General features: G+C 41.9%; 1 protein-coding gene across 1 annotated transcript in view; it reads left to right on the forward strand.

Moving 5' to 3' along the window:
* Positions 1-18,140, forward strand: part of prr13 (proline rich 13) — a 147,369-nt gene that overhangs the window by 76,092 nt on the left and 53,137 nt on the right. The window lies entirely within an intron of this gene.

An 18,140-nucleotide genomic window follows, 5' to 3' on the forward strand; every position in this document is an offset into this window, starting at 1 on the left:
AATTAGTAAAAGGCTGATGCTGAGTGTATAGCCAATAAATGAAATTAAATGACAAAATGGGCCGTTGGTCCTTGCCCTCTAAAATGATGTTAGTTCTAAGCACCATGATCTTTTCCTAATCATCATGGTTTCGGTTAAATTAAGCGCTTACTTAAGATTAGTGGAACTTCGTCATCATGGTTAGAATAATAAACAATTGGTTAAGGTTGGGGAAAGGTTAAACAAACCAACGCTGACTGTGGGTTGGAAATGGAAAACAAACAGCAGCCTCCCATGTTAAAGTAAAATCCGTTGTTTTCCCGACGCACACTTTGTCGCTCTATAGCGTCGCCTGACTTCATCCTGTCCTCTCGTAATCATCTCGTTATCATCGGTTTGGCCACTAGAGGGCTTTGCCACTTAAACATTTGTCGTTTTGGGCCCCTCACTGAAACGACCCATGCCGCCATTTTTCTTGGGAAGACCAATACTACAATATCTCTAATTTCTATTTATTTATTTATTTATTTATTTATTTGCATGTCCATTCTGTTTAAACCCATTTGTTTCTGCACAGTTGCAGATAAAGATTAGGCTACAGTCACATTATTAGTATTACTGGAAATTTTCTGATTTATTTTAGTGCCATTTCTATCATAGCGTAATGTTGCTAAACTGACAGTACGGCAACCACAGAGCAGGAGAGACCAAAGACCAGTGTCTGAATGTCTCTTACACATTCATATTTCAGTCTTCATATACTTCTGTGTCTTTCTGTCAGGTAGAGACTGTTGAGGCTAAGGAGACACAGAGTTTTTGGCGAGAGATCAGCGCAGCCACTAGGAGGCTCTGATGGTGACTGCGGCGGCTCTAAACATCTAGAAACACTTTTACCTTCAGATGTGGCTGAACAGCACATCAGATGATCTAGTTTGTTTCATATGGAAACCTTCATGGGCCGCTTGCTGGCCTCTTCCTGAACTTTCAGTCATATCACACAGTCTTCATCAGATTCAACTGATGCATCTTTGTGACAACCCAGGAAACTCCCCCCAACAAGTCCAAAATCAAACGATGAACCAGACTTTTGTTCAAGCATGTAAGTGTTTTCTGATCTGACGGGACGACGCCATTTGTCCGTGCCTTCCAAAACCATTTCAAATCACGGTTGAAAAATGAATCTGGTTTATGACGTGACGGTTACGGTTTCAGCAAAAAAAAAAATGACTTGCTCAGATTTACGGAAAGATCATGGTTTGGGTGAAAATAAGCACTGCTGGTTGGAAACAGGAAGTGAACAGCAGCGTCCTGTGCTCTAGTGGGATGTTTCATTGAGCCATTGATCCAACTGACCTCACGCCAGCTTTGTTAGTCTATAACGTCACATTACTTCCTCCTTCCATTACGAGAGCCCGCTGGAGGGATTTCTCTGAACACTATGTGATACGGCTGTAAAAGCTAGTAAGCTGACCTTCAGTTGGGACAGTTGTTACTGTCAAACTTGTGTTTTCTGTATTTGCAGCAGGTTTCTCTTTGCCACGTATGTGTTTGTTGTCAAGCTGCTTCTCAATTTGCTAATGTTTGGTCTGTGTGACGGTGAAGACCTTTTCTTTACTTGCATGCGTACGGTCATTGAGCTCTCTCTGCCAGCGAACGTGTGAGTGTTTGTAGGCTACTGTACCTGACGTGTCTGTGTGTGCGCTTTTCAGAAACAGAAAGAGAGTGTGTGTCCGTGTGTGTATGCATCAGTGTGTGGCGGACTGGGTGACTGGCGTGTGGCATGGCGTCACTGCCATGGATGAATGTGGCAGCGTTTAGTGGTTCTCCTGAAGCTCAGGTCTCTCTCTCTCTCTCTCTCTCTCTCTCTCTCTCTCTCTCTCTCTCTCTCTCTCTCTCTCTCTCTCTCTCTCTCTCTCTCTCTGTCTCTTTTCCTTTCTCCTTTGCTCTCTCAACACCACATCAGCACCAGAGGGCCACAGGATCATTACCCAATTACTGTGTCTCTACCAGAGGCAGGATTAAACTTACCGCCCCATCTGCCTCCTTCCTTCTCCTTTCTTATCTACAGCGTTCTGCAGGAACCAATTAATGGCAGCAGCCATGAGGATCGCAATTAGCAAGTGTTTAACTAAATCAAAACATGTCCCTCTCACTGCTACGCTGCTAGTTAGCTGCGCTGCCAGTGGATGTAAACATTGGCTGACCTAATGAAAGGCTGCTGAGCTGGCTGAGTTATTTTGTCCTGTTGACACAAACTGTGATATGTGACATAAGATGCAAGCTCATCCCAAGTGAGACAAAATGTGTTTTATATGATGTCCTGTGTCTGTAAAAGCAGAGATATAATTGTATCCATGGTAAAAAAAAAAAAAAAAATGGATGATGTTATCTGGATGATAACCTAAAGGCTGAATGTAACTCTATACTCTCCAGTCGAATCCCCTCTACCACTTGGCAGACGTACAGAACTGAGGTTACTTTATTGGTTTCCTTAATTGGTGCCAGTTTCCATTTTCATATCCAAAAACTACAGCGGTGCAGCATTCTGCTCATTTTGCGTGCATCCATGCTGTGTGTGTGTTTGAGAGAGACATAAAGAGACAGAGAGGGGGAGGGCGAAAAAGAAAAACAGAGATAGAGGGAGCTGAGAGACACTCCGCTGTGCTGCATGTGTAAACGCATGCAGTAACTCTGTGATGACTGTTTGTGCTTTGTTCTGTTTATGTGTGTATAATGAGTCATCAGTGATTGGCCAAGTTGATGTGGTCAGCAATGGAGGCAGAGGGAACACTTTACAGTAAGTGCATCAATGGAAAAGAACCTCTCTGGGAGGGAGGAGGAGGGGGGAGGGAGGGAGGGGTGGTTGGAGGGTGGGGAGAGGGGGGGTGGGCTGGTCAGAGCACAAGAGCACATCATTCCTCCAATTGTAGGAGTAAATTACACAAAAATACACAAAACTCACCACAGTGGAGCACAAAAGCCACCGTGACGGAGGAGCAGAAAAAAGAATACTTTAGATTTGGATAAACACACGTGCAGGGGCTGCAGGAAAAGTAAACAAGGCAAAGACATTTTTGGCTGGAACCAATGCATCACTGGAGACGGTGAATATGAGAAGGAGGAAGGTAAAACTGCGTTAAGCTACACAGCGTGACGGTCCACGCTGTTTTATGCACATTTAGGAGGGAAGGCCTATCAGGATCAGGCTGTGATCTGGTCTGGATGAACGCGTAATTACGGCTCACTTTCCAACTCATTGTGTGATATGACATGTCAGCCCTGAAAGATGACTGCTGATCAGAAGTCTTCAGGTTTCTCTCTCTCTCACACACACACACACACACACACACACACACACACACACACACACACACACACACACACACAGAGTCAGACACACACAGGGAGGGGCCAATCAGGGAGGATACACTGCCCTGCGACTACACCCACTATGACCCATTATTCAGCAGCTCTTCCCTGTAAATGTGATAATTATATGCTTGCCCATTCACAGAACAGCACAAATATACAAACCATGCTGCTTCTGTTTATTCTCCCTGTAATTCCTCCTTTATTTCCTCCAACACTTACTTAATCCATTAGAAGCCAACACTGTTACACCATTAAGCTGTTTCCTATGTGTCTATTATATGGTGGCTGGTGAGTGATAACATCTACTGCTTTTTTTTTTTTTTTTGCAAAAGATGAGAAAATAGAGAAAAGCCTTCAGGAAATGAATTTTAACTAACTCAGTTTGGGTACATGTGTGCATCTGGTCTTGCATGCTGATCAATGTGTGTGTTCAAGTATGTATAGCACGCTTGTGTGAGTGTCGAGGTGCATGTGCGTGCGTCCATGTGTGTCCCAGCGTGTGTGTGTGTGTGTGTGTGTGCTGGCAGGCCAAAGCGCCATTGTGCAGCGGCGACCACAGGGCCTCCTTCTCCCCCAACCCGCCACAACAAAGCGCAATTAAACGCCGCTGCCTTGCCAGCTGAGGAGCCAACCGCCAGCCACACTTCCACAAACAGGCAGATCTGTTTAAAACCAAAGGGGAGAAGCAATAAAAGCCAACCTACCGGGAGCAACCCCCTCCAATCCCCCTTCCGCTGATTCGAACCAGAAGTTGACTGGCTGGCTTCACCCCATCACTCACTATCACCGTTCAGGCGGCGTAACCATCAGATGTGCAGTTTTACATGCAAATCTGCAATGACCATGCAAGGATGTATCGCACATGGTTAGTGCGTATCGAGTTTGCAGGCCAGGAGGTTAAAAATGAACACAATCAGCAACTTAGCAACTTCGATCAAATGTGTTGAAACACAGTAAGACTGGCGTGATCGCGCTGTTTCATTCAAAACTTCAGTTTTCTCTGTATTACAGGGCCTCAGGATGTGAAAAATGAGCTGAGATGCACAGTGTTCTTCAGGGTTTGCTGCTGTATGTTTCTTTCAATGACAGGCTTCTTCTCTACAGGATGCGTACATGGAATTGCACTGTGTTTGTTTGACCTGCCAGAGATCCTTTTAAGGATTAAAGCCTTTTCTTCACCACATTAAAACAGTGGAAATGGTAGCACATAGCTTACCAGCTCATTTCATTCTCTCATTTTTTGGCGTCAGTCTTTGCCAGGCACCTACTACTGACTGCACATACTGTCTGTGTTTTGGAGAAGGGTACTGTATTTGTTTTTACTTTAAATGTTGCATTGGTGGAAGTAGTGTTCACATGTCATTGCTAAAAGTAGCTATACCACAGAGTGAAAATACTCAATTACAAGTAGCACAAGTCCATGCAAAAAAATACTTAAAGTACAGTATTATCAAGAGTGAAGTGTTTTTATAGGCTGAATCATTATTTCTAATACATTAAAGTGTAAGCAGGTTTTTTTAAGGTTGGCAGAAGTTTAACCTATAGCAATGCATCCTATCATAGACTCAGATCTTAATCTTCAAATGTACTAGAAAACAGCATAAAATAGAAATACTAGTAAAAATACAAGTACCTCAAAATTTTACTAACTGAGTAAATGTACACAACTACATTCCAACACTGCTATGTTGCAATTTTACCAACAAATGCCATCAATAATGTTTCATAATGCTAAAACAAACCTTAGAAAAAGTTTTGTGAAGTATTGTAATTTCCATATTAAATCTTATGAGAGAGTTGCAAATTTTTCCATAAATTATCAAGTTAGAACAACATATCCATGGACATGGATACATGATAAACAAATGAAAACGAACAAACATTAAAAAAACATTTTGCTCATCAGTGGGTCAGCTGGCCGTGTTTCTCAGGTTTTCGTAAAAACTTCAGTCATCCAGACATACAAGTCTTTGATTTCACACATTTTCTGCTGTCTTGTTTCTCTGTGACCCCAGTAGAGGGCAGGAGCGCAGGAACCTGCCATGAAGCAGCTGTGGAGCCTCTCCTGGCCGTGGCCTAGCCCAGCCCACCATAGCCCGGCTCGGCCTGGGTTCAGCGTAGGCCGCATCGCGGTGTCTCTGGTCAGGCAGCCTGGAGCCCTTGGGCGCTGGCAAGGGGTGCGGGCGTCCGGGAGGGGCCCCCTCAAAAGCCATCTACGAGGGGCCACACCCACACGGCCATTACGGTGGAGGCTGTTCTGGGCTTCTCCCGAGGCCGCCCGCCTTCCATTTTTAGAGCAGCAACAGAGTAGACCACATGCTGTGGCTTCAGGCAAGTGGGGGGAAGGAAGGTTTCTTCTTTATTTTCAGTCAAAGCGCCATGGGCTTTGGGAGAATTTCTACATTTGCACTCCAGTAGACAGTGTCAGTGTGGAGAAACTGTTCGTCTGCTGAGTGTTAAATCTAAAAAAAAAAAAAATCCATCTTACTTCCTGATTTTGCCCCGACTTTTGTTCACCGACAGGACACTTTCCATTCGAGAGAAACAGAAATCGAACATCCCATCACCTCCAAATCCGTCCGTTAAAGTCGTGCGGTTTGGTGTTTCTCCCAATCATAAAAGATTCGATGAGGTGAAAGTATTAAGTTTAGTTACAACATCTTGTGAAATATGTGAAGTTTGGTGGATTCAGTCCTGCACAGTGTTTTGCAGGAGAGTGTGTGGGTGAAGTGTTGGGTGGTCTAAAGGAGAGAAGACTTGAGCTTCCTCTTGCACACATATGGTGCGGCTTGGCCCTTTTGTTTTGATTTTAGAGGTTTTAGGTTATAAGTAATAAAGTCTCCTTTAGGTACGGCCTGCTTATTTTACCTACCTATAATGTCATTCTATTTCTGTGTTGAATGCCCTGCCCACTCCTCTCACCGTTTCTAGGAGTCCTGACAACCTTTTTCCAGCTGCAGCCCGCTGCACGTTCAAACTCTGGACCTTTTGCATCTATCAAGCGCCCGTTTTGACAGTTTTGAACCCTGCTTTAATCCACAACCCACAATTTCTAACCCTGTCTTGATCCCCCTCTCTCTTCTTGATCAGTATCACCAGGAAGTGCCCACATCAGTCTCTTCTCCAAAAGAGGAAACACAAGTCAAGAACACTTCACTTCTGCTCCACACAATCACTCAATAGACGGGGACATCTGATACTTTTGGTCACCCGTCTAGAACGCAGAGACGAACGCACTCTTTTGACCCAGTTGAAGATATTATCCCTCTCCTGCAGAGCAATATGTCTCTCATAAATAAACAATCGGTCCAGTCCTCCAAACCACATCGTTATGGCGCTAAGACATCAAATGCAGTGCTTTGAGAGAAGCTAGAGGCTTTGTCTTGTGAGTGGTGGACCACGGCGCTGAAGTGGATCTCATGAGGGAGAGAAAAGAAATGCTATCACGCAGAAACACTCACAGTCAAAGTTATTTTGCAGGCCCTCGTAATGTGCTGGTTTGTGTTTTGTGAGATTTATTAAGTAAAGACGGTAAAAGTACAAGCCGTGGTGGTAGAGCTATTCAGCTCCTTTACATAAATAAAAGCAGCAACAAACTAGAAATACAACCCTGATTCCAAAAAAGTTGGGACGCTGCGTACAACATAAATAAAACAGAATGTGATAACTAACTGATCCTTTTTGACATAAAGTCAACTGAAAACAGTACAGAGACAACATATTTAATTTTTGACCTCATCATCTTCATTGATTTTTGTAAATATCTGCTTATTCTGAATTTGATGCAGCAACATGTTTCAAACAAGTTGGTTCAGGAGCAACTAAAGACTGGGAAAGATGTGGAACGCTCCAAAAACACCTGTTTGGATCATTCCACAGGTAAACAGGTTCATTAGTAACATGATTGGGTATGAAAGGGGCATCCTGGGAAGGCTCAGTCATTCACAAGCAAGGATGGAGAGAGGTTCATCACTTTGTGAACACGTGATTATATAAAGGATATTACTGCATGGGCTCAGAAACACTTCAGGAAACTGTTGTCATCAAACACAGTTTGTAAATGACTGTATTCTCTTTTTATTTATGTTTTAGACAGAGTCCCAGCTTTTATTGGAATCAGTCATGTCATCCTACTTAACTGAAAGTACGGAAATAATAACAGGAAAATGAACTCCAAGTGTTAAAAGTAAAAGCACACTCTCAATAGAAAATTGTCCCATGGCTGACACATTTTATAAGTGATATTATTAGACTGCTCACTTTAAATACTTCATATACATTTAGGTAGCTTAGTCCAGTAGTTCAGGCTTCTTCCTGTGGGTCTCAATGTAAATCTGAGATTAATGAATTTGGTAGAAAAGAAAAAAGCACATATTTGAAGACTTTTGGGGATTTTTCTTAAATGTTGGATTTTTTGAAAATGTATGTGAATAAATGAAAACATCTGGCAAGTTAAGAGAGAATTATCTCTTTGGTGGAACTGCCAACAACAGACATCTGACATCTGATAAAGGACCCTAAGTTCTTTGTAAGGGGCCACAAACCAAGAAGTGTGGGAGCCACTGACTTCATCTTTAACAATGCATTTTATTTTATGAACTTATCATATGTTTTTAATCTAAAATGGTGAAAGGCTGAAAAGCAACTAGTAACTGCATCTGTCACATAAATGTGGTACAAAAAGTACAATTTGTGCCTCTAAAATGTCGTGAGTGACAGTGTAAAGTAAGATAAAATAGAAATGCTCAACTACCTCAAAACTGTAGTGTTTGAGTAAATGTGACTTACCATCACTGAGTACAGACTCTATACTCAGTATAGATTTTCTATTACATTATTTAAGGTTTCATATAGGACTGCTGGTTGATTTAACTGTAATAAACCATTAGCTATTTCTAAGGAAAATTAAAGAAAATGTCATGTCAGAGAGTTTTATAAGCTGCAAAAAGTCCAAATCTATCAAAAAACTTTTGAAAAAGAAGAAGCAAAAACCCTCCAAAAGTGGAGAGGCTCTACAAAAACACTGGGTAAAATTCTGGTTATTTCAGTGAAATAAGCAGATCCAAGCGGGGAGTTCATTAAATGAAGGAGAACGGAAGTTACTTCCAGTTTGAGGGGACGAGTGAAGACTGCTGGTGGCACACACACGACACATGGAACAGATCACACGACGCATGGAGTCGGATTTGCCCGTACGAAATAAAGTAACCCAAAAAAGAAAACCTCAATTTACTCCCTTTAAAAAACCCTCCCCTCCTTTTGGCAGGGCTCCACCAAGGAGTAATGAGCTCCCACCCAAACCTCAACACCAGCTGCTGTCAGGGTCTGGGGGCACTGACTAAATATGTACAAACCAGCGGGGGGAGAGGGGACGGTGGTGGGCCGCTCAGCTCAGTACCTCCTGACATGACAGCGTTTAAAGAAATCAATAAGGGTCAACATGTGATAGCAAAAATAAGCTGATTGATCAGAGGCATCACAGCAAGGAAACAGCCTGAAGTGATAAATCAGATGAAACATGTGGAAACAAACACATGTGTACTGTACATGGACTCCTAACTCACACATATGAGTTATTTGTGGCCCCCTGGACTCAACCACACTCGGCTTAATCAACTAAAATGACTATTTATGTGCTGCCGGTGTTTTCTTATGTGACTTGGTTTGCACATGTAGCCCACCATGCTGCGGTGATGATTTTCGTAATCTTAACTGTTATAGGTTGGCTACTGACTTCACTACCTTCTCTTTTTTTTGGCTTTTTGAACATAATAAGAAAAAGTTCGTTTTGGGCAAATGTGAGGCAAGTCTCAAGATCATTCAGATGAAGTCTTAACTTCATGATTAAGATCAGCGTTTGCATGGAGAAGGCCTGTAGGCTTGTTGAACTGTCATTTTCGGAAAGTTGCAGTAATTGTTTGCTTGCAGGCCTCCCGCCCCCACCACCACTTCCAAAGTCAGAAAGGTGGAGCGCTGAATGTGTCGAGTATTTTGAGTATTTCAAGTGTTCGACTATTTGGTGTTGTGTACCTTTCACAGGCCACGTGAATGTAGGCAACATAAACAAATTAACTAAAAATGAAGATGCAAAACACTAACAAGCACTTAAAGTTTAAACTATCACACCAAAGTTTGTAGGCAGGCAGGAATAATATGACCTAGCGATACAGCTGCTGAAAGCTATGGTGAGAAATTTGCCTCAGAATGATCACAAATGTGTATTACATGATCAACAAATGAAAAATAAGATAAAATGTGTATACTGATTTGTGCATAATCGTGGGTACTCACAAATGCAAATTTCTTTGCAGTCTTTCAAAAACCTAAAGGTGTGAGCCATGGATTAAACTTTGTCTTAACACGCTCTAACATAAACTGCAAATGTTAGCATGTCTGCTAACTAGCTTACTACCTACAGTCGTAACCAAGTGTTATGTCCAAAGGCAATGGGCATGTTATTAGCTTTTTTACGTTATTTTGTTGGGTTACGTTATAAAAATACCTGTTCCAGGCTGACACGTACTGTTTGAAGTTTTGTCAATGTAAAGCACACTGATTGAATATACAAGCAGTGACACGTAGCCTAAATCTAACTTGCTTATCCAAGTATGTTTTTTCTCTATCCAAGCAATTCAAGGGTTATGTTAGAACGAACATTTTAATTGGCCTACATTTTATTACTATATATCGCCAACAGCTGTGGCCAGAAGCATCCATAACTCAAAAATTCATACTCTAGTTACTACACAAATGTCTCATAGGATAAACAAATTTTATATCCAAAAAGGTCAAAGGTCACCTTCACTGTGACATCATAATATTCTGCAAACACATTTTTCTGGCCATTTTTCAACACCATAACTCAGATACTGAACTGGGGACACTACCTTGAATCTGTAGCTTTTGTACAGATCGTCTGTCCTGCCGGGTTGACGATGTGTATGAGGCATCCATGTTTTGTAGCTTCTTTGCTGCAACATCCACATTTGAAGCGCTGTAGCCCTCAAACTCATTGGCTTTGATGATATTGAGCTTCAGGTGATGAAGCTCTCTGTCAGTCCTCTGTGCTCCTCTGAAAAAAGTGAAGACAGCATGTTTCTCAGTGGAAAGTATTCACTAGAATCAGACATGTCAATATATCGAGAACTTCCATTTCACCAAAAAATACACTTCATACCTTTTATTACATCACGTCAAAGACTTCACTACATGCATGAGTCTGGACAGACATGGATGTAAACTGCAACTTGACTGGTTGGCAGAGGCTTACGACCACAGGGCCGTAATTCTAGTTTTTACATTTTATTTTTAATACCATGCTATGCTGTTCCCTTGTATACATTACATGGATCGACAACTGGTGAGGAGGCTGCGGTTGTGCCTGGGACATGCAGCTTTATCCTCAGCCTGTTAGCATTATATCCTGTACACAGTACACAATTAAGACCCTTTCACTGCGTTCTCGTTTTAAAATGTGCCACATTGTCGGCTGGTGAAAGACTTCTCAGCCCACTCGTGGAGTTTTAGCATTAGCATTAGCGTTCATTAGCTAGCTACTTTTAAAATCTGCTGTCCAGAGTGAGTATTTTAGCCTACAAAATCCACGGCCGTCGGCTAGAAATGACAAGCCTGCTTTTGTTAAATTGTGTGAGGAATCGAAGGCCCAGTGTAGTTTTGGTGGTAAATCTGTCACCGTTATCAGTGTAAATGCCCTCTGTGAGCTGCAAGGATGGAAAGACAGGCGTAGCAAAAGTTACCAAGGAGGACGGGGCTTAACGGTCAATTGTGGGTAGCCAAAATTGCACATAAATTGTTGTACACATTTGTGGATCTTATTTTTCATTTGTAGATCATGTAATGACACATTTGCGACCATTGTGAGTCTAATTCTTCTCCATAGGAAGTTCTGAGGGCAAAACATGTATTAGTCAGTCACCACCTGCACTGATTAAAGCAAGCATGGTGCTGATTGAGTTTGTAATTCTGTTTCAGGTTGAATTCATTTCATTTATGTGATTGGCAGCGAATTTGGTAACATATAAATAGGAGGGAGATGGTGAGAGCCTTTATCAGTGTCGGACTTTAGAGTGTGAGCATATGGCTATTTCCTGGAGGCAGCACATACCAGTGCACAGCTGGTACGAATCGAACTTGTATAAGGAGAAAAGAATCTTTTTTTTTTGTCAGCACTCACTGGAACCTTTAAGTCCTCGAGGGCAAGTCCGGGTCACAAGTCTGCAGAGGAAAATTGCAAGTCTTGCAGGCCTGAATGCTGACCATAAGAGTGTCGCAACATTTCAACATTTTCCTTTCAAAGCTGGATTACAGTAATAATGACTTTTACGTAACTGAGACCAATAAATAAATATTTAAGCTTTGAGGCTGCTATTTTTTTTTCTTCTTATGGGATTTCAACGGGTCAAAAAAGGAGACTTTAATGTTTCAAGTCACATCAAGTCTCAAAAAAGTCAAGTCTGAAGTCCTCATAGTTGTGAGTAACTGCCTTATTTACAGCTCTGCTGTAAAATGAAATGTTTTTCAATCAAAGAGACGAACTTCTTCCACACATTAACCATAAAATCAGTATAACAGAAATCCTAGTGTGGACACTGCATCGCATATAAAGATATCATGCATTCATGTTCTATCTTCTTTTGTTCATATTTGTTGTGAGTGAAGCACATTAAGCCTATTTTGTATGAAATGTGCTTTATAAATACACTTTGGCCTGATCAAGGCTCGAGCACATGTCCACCCGTGCCACACTGCATGTAGCATGTTGCTTCACAGACAACCTGCAGTGTCCAGCGCAAAACATAGTACTCCTCAAAGTCCCTCTCATTTCACAAAGTATGTATAAAGAGATATTGAAAGAGACTGTCATTGCACCATCCCGAGCAATTGCATGCATGACGCCTGTTGGGGTCATTAGGTGGCCGCAGGTCTCCTCGACAGACGGGGAGATTACAGGCCAGATGTCGGCTTGTATACAGCAAGAAGGCGGTGGACTGGGATTTGTTTGGGAGTAGATGGACTTCTGTGTTTTTGGAGCTGATACTTGCATGTACCATCCTGTACGATAAACAGCATATTAAGCATGTTGCACAACGCATGCGAATCCAAAGTGGGATAATAACTCTCATTCTGCGACAGTAAAAATTCTTCGTAGGGGAAAAGAATTCAAGTCTCCCCACTGCCATGAGGGATTATTTCTGACATGTGTGGTCATGGAGACATCACAGTGAGACGGGACTGAACCAGACTCTGCTGGGGGTGGGGATGTCAGACTGAAATTATGTTCCTCTTTAGAAACATTATTCAAAGTAATGAGCAGCAGGAAATATTTAGCTTCTTTTCTATTTGCATAGGGAAAGGATTACTTTCTCCTCGTTGCTAGAAGTGATTACCGCCACGTCTGGTCACTGAGTGTGTTCTGTCCACTGGTTGAAATGCAGTCTGTTCGTGGTCGAATTAGTCAAAACCACCAACGTGTCCCAAAGTAGAGACGGGCCGCTCGAGCCGGGCAGGTCGTTTTATTAAAAGCACGTCGTCGCTTTTTCATGTCTGACTCAAAAAGGCCAGAGTGACTAACATGCGACGCCACGATCAGCAGCACCAACAGCAGTGCAAATGAACACGATATTCACTGGTGTGTTGTACAACCCGCCACCATGCTTCTCTCTCTCTCTCTCTCTCTTGCAGTCTCTCTGTCTATACGTCTCCCTCTTTCTCTCCTCTCCCCCACTTCTCTTGCTCTCTCATTTTCCGTTGACAAGCTCTCTGAATCTTTGACCACACAGCCTGGAAAAATAGCACGGAGTCATGCTGCAAGGCAAGTCTATCCCTGACCCTGATTCCCTCTCACCACATTTCCATCAGCAGCGAAGTAAAACACATCTAATCATTTCAATTTTCCCCCTCCGTCGCAGTATTATTAACATTGTTAATTTTCTGAGGGCTGCAGCCCAGAGGGGAATGTCAAGGGAAATGCATTATGGCGAGATATTCCATTGATCCACCATTATACACACTTACTCGGCTGCTGTAATGGCCTAATGATACCAAGAGGCCAATTTAAAACCAATGCAGAAAACAGAAGGCCATTCACCCCCAAACGAACGATGCATTAAAAACCAAGCATGTGATGGCAACGTATAGACATCTTAAGAGTCCCACTGCTTTGTTTCATGCTTGTTTGCACTGCTGCTGCGCTTTCACGTTACCACCAAGGCGAATTATCTGGCAAACCTTTCACTACTATTTCAAGAGAGATGCCTGCTGGATGAACTTGCTGGTACTGAAGTGGATAAAAGGAAGTTACTGGGAGTACCGCATGCCCGCACTGCTTGAATTTACTACTCGAGTGGGTACTCTGATATTCAACTTACTTTAGTAGGAAGTAAGAAAAATAGCAGTCTAAAAATTTACCAGCATATACTGTAAGTAGATCCCCTAAAATAACAATGACACTGTGATTTAGGAGATATATGTAAAAATCTGAAATTTGAAAAAATCAGAAACAAGTCAAGTGAGCTTAATTTTCTCTTGTTTGTCTGGCTGACTATGAAATATAAGCTGCCACGCAAGCTGTCCAGTTGGGGGGCCGATGTAATGTCTGACTTCTGGTGCAATACTAAAATAAAAAGTAAGAGCAAAAGACCAAAGTTTGAAGATTAGAAACACGTTTTTTTTCTGTATTTTAACTAAATACTCAAAATGCTGCTGCCTCAACACACAGCAGCTGCACAAGAGCTTAATTCAGTGTCTAAAATTAGCAGGAAATGTCTGATCAAAGAACAACTAAACAAGCACTCATCACCCGGTTTTAGTGAGTTTTCAATACCCGATCAATAGACACATGTGGTTCATGACTCAAACGGTAAATAGGATTCAGTACGATGCTTCATCACCTCTGTCCTCTCATTCAATTTCACACACGAGCATCTTCGGCACAGAAGACGAAGAGCTTGTGCCACTTAACCTCTCACCACCATGTCTTTCTCTCCTGTGGCGACAACAGCAAAAGGTGAACAGCGTCGAGACGAGGAGCGAACTGCGTTGTTGAGACAAGGAGCAGACTCCTCTCACAAAGACGTGGATGTGAGCAAACAAAGCACGCACTCACTGCCATCACTTCAATCAACTTGTACAGGGAGTGGTTTCATTTTCTGTAGAGCTGAGCAACCAGAGGAATCTCTGCCAGCGTGAAAACGGTTCGACTAGAAGGTTTGCACGGAAAAGCTGACCACTGGTAAACGTGATGGAGACAGTCTATGCTGGAGACAGTCTTATTGCTTCCTGCTTCTTACAAAGAGAAACATTTTCTGAAACCAAAAAAAAAAAAAATTCTGCCAGCCTCGATCAAAATGCACAAGAAGTTGATGCCAAGTTTTTGGAATGCGTTATGATTTCTATAAAGGAAATACAGCAAGTAGCACGCGGCAACGCACAGAGAGCAAACTGTGTCTGGTTTTCATTGCACAGGGTACAACAGGTGGCTTACGCGCACAATTAGCATTACAACAAATCACCGTGAGTCATGAAATGTATCCACATCGTACACGGGCACCCACAGTATATGCTTTTATACAGTTTCAGTAATCAAGTGATTATTGTCTTAAGATTTGCTTATTCGCATTACTGAACAGAATAAAGGTTTGTGCTCCTGAATCCTGGCTTTTGAAGAAGTCACGTCAGGTGTGAGCAAGGCTAAAAAAGGCCGGCACACTGACAGAAAAGGGCAAAAAGAAAAGAAGAATTTTAATACATGTGCAGCACAACCTGGTGTTTGGTCATAGGACGGTTTTATGACTCAAATATTCACATTTTGTCACATTTGATCACATTTTGTCACATTTTTATCTAATAATTTGATTCTGTTTTTCGTCTAGTGAGAATTTTCTTTCTTGTCGGAGTGATACGGAATAAAATAAGTTCAGTGTTACCCGTTAAGAGCACTCACTCAAACACACTGATCAAGTCAAAAACTAAGAGTTGGTATGTCTGGTTACGTGAGCCCCCACCACTGTAACAGAAGGTGTTTTACCCAGAATTCTCTGAGGGCACATCATCGCAGTGGTAAGCATAAGGTGCAACATGCTTGCTTGAGTTATACGTTTGTCATTAATTGTCTAGTCGGACCAGAATCAACGTGAAAGCACAGAAAACGACTATGAATTAAAAAACTGAAGCAATGGCTTTTGTTAATTCAGCAATCACATGCCACTTGTTGCACTCAAACGGGCTCGTGCTAATGAGCTACCAACACTACTAATACATCTGATAGCTGTCATGTGGACAATAACTACAAAACATATAATCAGCCCTGGGGAGCATAATTGTGCCCACCCAACGCCCCAGGCTTCATCAAGCCTGCAGTAACCTACTGTACGTACCCAGAAATCTAAACCACACAGAGCAGAAAATAGTAAATAGAGCAGAGAAAGCTTTTTGAAGAGGCTCTTAAGAGCTTAACGCATTCTCTAATTATAGATCTCACTTGCTCTCGTTTGAAGAGACCTGTAAATGGGAACACGCCAAAGTTTTAGATTACTACAAGTCTTATAAAAATGAGGAAAAGCGGCCACATCGCAGCAGCACAGGAGCTTTTTTACCTCCCCTCTCATTTCACTTACACGTAAAACATGAAGCACTGATGAGCCCGAAGAAGAAAAGGAACAGTTCACTTAAAGACTTACACCAGCGACGCAGCATGTGTCAAATGAGAGGGGAAGGAAAGGCCTAAGAAAGTGTGAAAAGATTGCCACGTGTAGCACAAGCATCCGAGGATTCATATCAGATAGACAGACTGCAGGTGATGTACTCTCTGGCCTTCTGTGACACTTTGCCCTCGCATTTATAAGCCTGCGAGCACAATCCTGTAGGAGTGTGTGACAGTGTAAACTACTGCATGTAGCTGCCTTTGTTCTTCTACTCACACCCCTTCTGGAATAAGAAAATAAAGCAATGAAGGTCAGTTGGAGAGCAGACTGCCAAATATAGCCGCTGTGTTCATGTGAGGGCCAGACTCTCCAGAACGACAAGCCCAGCTCTGACCATGCCCTGTAATTGAGGAGAAAATAAGGACAGAAATTATATGTTTATTTTTGACAACAATTTTAATCTTCTGTGCTCTCCTTCAGAAAACGAGACGCCCACAAAAAGGCGCTGAGAATCTGTCTTATTCGAGACTGAAAGTTGAGTTTTGGTACTTTTTTTTTTTCTTCTGAAATTCTGAAATGAACGTGATAAACCTGTCAGCCTCAAACGCAGTAAAATCTATGAAAATGTATCATCGGTTTATAAACCTCATGCAGTTGAAGAGCATTATATCAAATTACTCTGAACTTGAATGAAATAAAAGCATATTTTTCTCCCTAAAGACAGATTTACTTCCCCAAATACTTTATAATTAGGAGATATAGGTTTTGTTTTTTTTTCTGTAAATCGATTTTTTTTCTTTGCTTTCGTGTGTTCATTGTGACACTGGTGTTTCACCGCCTGGGACCAAAGTTGATTAACATTAACATATCTTTAATGTACCTTACACACACTCGCCTGTGTCTACTATGATGTGTATGAATATTTGATCTATGCAAACTTGCACAACAAGGAAAATGAGCTTTGGTGGGTTCCTCATATCGCATTTTGAATGTTATTATTTTATATCTACATTAAAGGTAAATAATTCTCAGGCGTTTCGTAATGAATCAATATTGAGTTATGATCCTTGTTCTGATTTTAAAATAGTTTCCAGCAGGTTTAACAGGCCAGAGAGACCGCTGCCTGCATTAGCTTCTGTGCTGCATTTTGGGGATAAAACTTTAAACTGGTGGGTCAGCTAAATAAGGCCAATGCATATTTCCAGCTTTTCCTCTGAAAGATTTGTATCCCAGACTTGAAAATCAAAAATGACAAGCAATTTTGAAATACCACCGCCTTTGGCAAGACTTCATCATAGTATTATATTATATTATTCTTACATTTTCTGACTTTGTGTCAGCTTTCCTCTTTAATTTCTTCCCCTTTTTATCAAACGCCCATCTTGAGGAAACAATCTTTGCGAGTCTCTTTCGCCCCCTCCTGAATTCGCCATTTGATTTCATTTTATTTGATGTGATAATCTCTTCTTTATTTTATTTAATGACTTGATCCTTTTCTTCTTCACTTGTCTCTGTAGTTCAGCCTCTTTAACCATCACAGTTAATGCCTAAAAAGGCAGTTAACTGCATTTAAGAATATTGGAAACAGAGAGAGGGTTGAAACCAGAATAATAAAACCCCGGATGGAAACCACAGACTCGGGCAGCTTAATTTTTTTGATTTATGTGGCGCAGGCCGAGGCTACATGTTCTTTTGTTATTTTTCCTCTCTCACAGGGAAACCGGGGAGCGCTTAAGTCGGTTTTTCACTTCTTATTTACAGCAATGTGTCTAATAGCAGGAATACAACTTTCACCACGCTCTTCATGCAGAAGTCCGGCCAGATAATTCTCTGTGAGATGATGTTAACTTTAGTCTTTTCCCTCAGACTCCAGCGGACTAATCCCAGTGGAAAAAATAATGCCAGTGAAATTGAAATAATGTCCGCATGGTGATTGATGAGTAACCCATTCATGCATTTATCTTGAAAAATGATTCGACACCCTCCGTTTGGGGAGGTGGGATGTCCTCTTTCTATCCACCAATCTCTGTCCACTCTCCTCCATCTCTGGGTTTTTATTGCCTCTTAGCGAGTCTTCAAAGAGCCCAGAGCCTGTAATTAGGGGGCGGGCTCCCCGTGCCTCAAAAC

This window comes from Chaetodon trifascialis, chromosome 3, assembly GCF_039877785.1.
Source record: "Chaetodon trifascialis isolate fChaTrf1 chromosome 3, fChaTrf1.hap1, whole genome shotgun sequence".
Taxonomy (NCBI): domain Eukaryota; kingdom Metazoa; phylum Chordata; class Actinopteri; order Chaetodontiformes; family Chaetodontidae; genus Chaetodon; species Chaetodon trifascialis.